This window comes from Desmodus rotundus, chromosome 13 (assembly GCF_022682495.2).
Source record: "Desmodus rotundus isolate HL8 chromosome 13, HLdesRot8A.1, whole genome shotgun sequence".
Taxonomy (NCBI): domain Eukaryota; kingdom Metazoa; phylum Chordata; class Mammalia; order Chiroptera; family Phyllostomidae; genus Desmodus; species Desmodus rotundus.
In genome coordinates, this window is record NC_071399.1 from 63,364,501 (window position 1) to 63,370,266 (window position 5,766).

A 5,766-nucleotide genomic window follows, 5' to 3' on the forward strand; every position below is an offset into this window, starting at 1 on the left:
CTTAAACTAGTCTTGAGTAGAGCAATGCCCTGACCATACATTAAGATATTTAGTTACAGTTTTTTAGTCTCTGTAAAGATGTAGCTCAATCCTAAAGTACTATACTCTATGGCAAACATCACTGCTTGAGCCCAACCCTTTGCACATTGTCTATTCCTGTGGCAATCAGTAATTTGTCACATCTCCAGTGGAATTGTCTTCTTCTCTGACATTTACTGTCATCAATATGGAGGTGTCTTTATGATGGTAATTATATAAGCAAGAGTTCGGCAAACCGTGCATAGCCTACCACGTGTTTGAAAAACAACGTGTTATTGGTATAGACATGCCCATTCATTTGTGAATTCTCTATGGCCGCTTTCATGCTGCAATGGCAGCGCTGAGTTGTCACAACAGACATCGTATGGGCTGCCAAGCTTAAAGTGCTTATTATTAGAATATCCACAGGAGGAAAAATGACATCCTCAGGGTAGGACACTGAAGAGAGGCATTTCTGTAGGCAACAAATGATTCTTATAGCTGGTTGAGATTTCAGAAGCCAGGCTAAACTTGTGATTGGAGATTTTATTCTATTTTACAGTAGAGCTTTTTGAAGCTTATTCCACTTTGTGGGATTTTAGTTCAAAGAGAATCCATTGCAAGAAAAGGATGTCTGGTTAAGTAATTTATTTTCACTACAGCCCTATAACAAGATGGTGGTTTTCCTTTAAATATATATTATATATATAATTTATATATTTACGTATAATTATATATACACATATATAAATTTATTTTTCAATGGGTGAAAAAACAAACAAAAAAACCCTCCTTGTTCAGAAACCAAAAGTCTAAGGAATTCCAAGGGAATTTCATTGTCAGAAAGTCCAATCAGATTTAAGATCAGTCACAGATAATTGTGGTTCCAAAAGACAGGAAGGGGAGGAGCGGCTGCTGCGCCGAGCGCAGGAGGCAGGAAGCCGAGCATAAGCAGGGGCTGGGTGGGCACCAGGGCCGGGATCACCACCATCGAGGTGGTGAAATGCAAGATCCAAATTCTCCAGCAACGGACCCAAGACACAGAGGAGAGGGCCGACCACTTCCAGCGGGAAGTGGCGGGAGCAAGGCGGGCCTGGGAACAGGCTGAGGCCGAGGTGGCCTCCTGGAACCGTCGTATCCAGCTGGTTGAAGAGGAGGTGGATAGAGCTCAGGAGCGCCGGGCCATTGCCCTGGAGGAAGCTGAGAAATCTGCTGATGAAAGCGAGAGAGTTATGAAGGTCATTGAAAACCAAGCTTTAAAAGATAAAGAAAAGATGGAACTCTAGGAAATCCAACTCAAACTATAATGCAGAAAAGGCAGATAGGAAGTATGAAGAGGCAGCTTGTAAGTCGGTGGTTATGCAGGGAGGTTTGGGACGCACAGAGGAATGGGCTGAGCTGGCAGAGTCCCGTTGCCGAGAGAGGGATGAGCAGATCAGACTGATGGCCCAGACCCCGAAGTGTCTCAGTGCTGCTGGAGAAAAGTACTCTCAAAAAGAAGACAAATAGGAGGAAGAGATATTCTTACTTAGAAACTCAAGGAGGCGGAGACCTGTGCCGAGTTTTCTGAGAGATCAGTCGCCAAGCTGGAAAAGACAGTGGATGACCTGGAAGATAAACTGAAATGCACCAAAGAGCAACACCTGTGTACACAAAGGATGCCGGACCAGACTCTGCTCGACCTGAAAGAGCTGTAGAGCACCCTGGCCCCGCCCTGCCACTGCTCCGCCCTCTGACCCCAACTCTGCCTCAGGTCACCTGCCAGAAGCTGGCCTTTAAACTGAGGACTGATCTGTAACTGGAAGGCTGCTTTTTCCTTTCCTTGTCCTCCACCCCCACCTCCACCCAATGTCTTTATGTCACACTGTCTCTCCCTCTTCCAGATATTCTGGTTGGGCTACAGGCTGAGCACCTCTGGGAACAACATTTAAGGGATTGTGAGCACAATGCAAAGTGTCTTTGAAAACATGTTGTGATGAGAACATTTTGTAATTACCTTGTTTGTTGTTCTGGTAGCAACCATTTGTAAAACATGCCAAATAATTCCACAGTTCTCAAGCAGCCGTCTCAACCCTTTCTCACATTTAGAAGGTAATTTTTCAGCTTACTCCATATTGCCTTCTCCATAGAGGAGGGAAAGAGGAGTAGGCCATCCTTACTGAGAGCCAGACAGGACCCAGAAAAAGACTCCCCTATGGGAGTCATTGCTTTGTGCAGAGTGCCAGCCAAACCAGAAAGGTGATGCCAGGAGGAGTTACCCACCGCCCTGAACACACACAGAGATGTTCAAGTTTCACCTTTAAGGTATTTGGGGTATTTTTTTTAATCAGAAGTGACCAAACAAATTAAAATGGTGATACCTCTCTGATTTGGTCTGAGACCAAATCCTTGTCCCATCTCTACCCACTTCTCAAGGGTTCACAAAATGGACCATGTTGAAATGACCAGTAACTTGCTCTCAAGCCTCCTTGAAAGAAATTTATGTTTTGCCGCTGATTTAGCTATATGAAATCATCTCATCACCCTTTTCTGGGTCTGAAGCTGCTGTCTCTAAAAGTGCTATCTCATTGCGCTTTGTATCAGTTAGTGCGGTAGAAATCTTGAATAGTTTATGTGCAAAACATTTTTAAATTGTATATTATTTTGAAACTTTGCTTCTTTGGGGCTGGGGCTCACTGGCTACCCCATCTGGCTGTGAAAGCTCTCTATAGTCTGTGCTGGCAGTGTGCTGATCTTTTAGTTACTTTCCTTCCCCATATTACCTTATTATTGAGGTTTCTGTGACATCTGTTAGTTTTGCATCCTGCCGCTTATTGGGTTAAAATGTACTCTCCTTTGGTATGGTCCTTTTGGGGCTGATTGAGAGAAAGAGAAACCAATAGTGCAACTATTTTGATACAGAAAATTGACAACTGTCTTTTTGGAATAAAGAACCAGTCCCTCCAAAAAAAAAAAAAAAAAAAAAGCTATGAAGGAGGAGGGACAAAAAGTTAAGGCCGGCTGTGTTGCGGCCTGCAGGCTTCTTGTTATGGAGCCTGCCCGTTAAGCTGCTACAAGGACTTTCATAAATCTCTGTACGTGAGACGTATTCTTCTAAATATCAAAGAAGTTCATCAAGTGTTTTTAAAAATCAGAATATTGTTACCAGAATCTAAAAACAATAGCTTGATTTTGTGAATAAAAAACCCTTAAGGATAGACTCCCTGAATAGAGTTGAGAATTGACAAGGGAGAATAGCAATGTTTGAAATGTATCTAACTTCATTTAAAAATAATGTATTGTCAGATTTTGGTTGTATGTATTAATTAAGTGGTCAATGTGAAAAAAGTGTGTCTTTTACTTACTCACTTCTGAGTGATATTATTAAAATAAGTTATTTTGATGGTATATTTGTCAATTGCTCCTTGTAGTGTTATTGTTGTTGAAACTTTATGAGTTTGAGTCTTAGTTTTTGATGAATATAAAAACTGATGTCATGCTGACAAAAATGAAAATGATACTATTTTTAATTCCCATTATCATTTTGCCATAAATTCTGTTTTATATGTGTATCAGTTTTCATTGCCTGACAAAGATGAATTCACCCTTAAATATATGCCCTATAACAAAGTACAAAATTCCCTTAAACATTTCTCATTTAGAGTGAATACAACATTAAACTGATTCTATAGAAGTCTCTTTAGGTATATTACAAAAGTTAGTATCTTCTGCACTTTCCAATATGGAATAAGGAGCAACACCATGGGTGTGAGAACGCCCAGTAAAGCCTGATGCAACCACAGACCTAGAATGAATGTGATCTCTTCGTAAATTTGCAGCCCAGCAAGAGCTTAGCAATTAGCTTTTCTTTGCCCTCCTGACATGGAAGCCATAAGCAGTGGGCTGTCCAAACTCCCTCAAGAATCTCCTATGTGGCTTCAACTCAACAAAATTGTCTAATTTTTGCCCAGCAGCTTCAGACCAGTTGTGAACTGGCTTACCCTGAAAATTTCTCTGCTATCCAGGGTCAGACCGCAACTGTCTTACTGAGGGATGAAACCCCTCCAAATCTGTCCTTCCTTGATTATCTCCTTCAAGTCCTGATATAACACAAAGAGTTTCTTGGATTTTATATGTTTTTTTTACCATAGTTTATAAATGTTTAATATTAAACTTTGCCCTGTTTAAATTACTGAGTGGTTTCTATCTCTTGGCTGGAGTCAGATGACTACATACATAATTGGTATCAGGAATGGTCCCAGGAGATGAGCCCTAAGGATGGGACTTGTGGATGGGTTTGGTCTTGCTTTTTTTTTTGAGCCCATCTTTCGTTTGTTGCCGGTTAGAAACAGAACCCTGGTAAACCATGGCATGCAGTGGGATCCTAATTATTCAGGCTATCCTCAGTGGTTGATTTGATAAGGTGTCAATTGAAGCACAAGCCTTTAAAGCTCAAGTGGCTGCTACGGTTGACCGTTATGGCAGTAATTACGAGTATAAAGACTGCAGTGTGGCTGGTGTTGTTTGAGTGCACTCGAGTGTTTATAGAGAGAAAATGACAAGCTTAGGTCTATTATCCTTCACTTCGAGTCATGGTCTGAGAACTAGGCAGCTTCCATTATAGCCCCAAAGGTGTCTCTTACTTATGTATCTGCAGATCTGATATTGCTGAAAATGAAAACTATATTTAATTGTGTACATGCATAGTCATAATGATAATTAAATTCATAGTTTCCTGATATTTTCATGTGAAAGCTAGGGCATTGTTTGGTAAATAAGTCATAACTGAATATGAAATGGAAAAGTGTGGCTGAATCCAGATAAAATTAACAATATTGACATCCCAAGTAATTTTCACCCTTATTTACCAGTGAAAGTAACTTACCTTTCAGTGTCTAAAACAACTAGCCTTCCTCAGATCGAAAACCCTGGAATACTTTCAGTTAGAGAATGTGCCATGAAAATGAATGCTTGTTTTCCTCAAGACCCACTATGACTTCCTCCCATTGCCAATATAATATAATTCATAATATAGTACATGTAATATAATTAGTATAATATAATAAAATGTAATATAATATATAATTAATATATAAAAGTCAAATATTGGCATACTTCAAAAATCAGGTAAATATTCTCTGAAGGAAATAACTTATACATAAAAGAGTTGCTTAACTTTGGTAGTATATATCACCCAAAAACCTTGGGAACATATATGGCACTATAATTTAAGGATTTGAAAAAGGTAAGGTATAGTGCAGCTGAATGTTACTCTAATAGTTTACTTGTTGGGTTGACTGAGATTTGCCTATATAGGTGGCCTAAATTTAATGAGGTTAAGATGCCATAGCTTCCCTGGCATCATCAAAAGGTTAGCATCCAAAAAGTAGGGAGGTAGGAAGCGTGGCCTGGGTCTATCATGTGTGATGTGCACAATCCTCCTCCCCCTAGGTTCTATAAGAAGACCCATAAGACACTACCTTCATTAAGACATTGAAAAACACATTAGTGTGGGAAACACCTGCATCACTGAAGTGCGCTGTGGTGCTCGTTTTTGTAGGACAGGTATGAGTATACAAGACCACGCCGCCGAGGTGGTAGTGCAATTCTAGGAGATGATGGGATTCCAGAATAGCAGATACCAAGTAGCACCACTTAATCATCAAACATGCAATATGTAATTTAGCTATAAAGGAAATAATAATAAAATACAACCAGAAGGTTTTGATATGCAAAAATCTTAGGTGGTGACTGATTTATCATGATATC

General features: G+C 40.0%; 1 pseudogene; it reads left to right on the plus strand.

The window, feature by feature from the left end:
- The first annotated feature begins 1,086 nt into the window (after positions 1–1,086).
- LOC112310943 (tropomyosin alpha-3 chain pseudogene) lies at positions 1,087–1,715 on the plus strand (annotated as a pseudogene).
- The last annotated feature ends 4,051 nt before the right edge of the window (positions 1,716–5,766 follow it).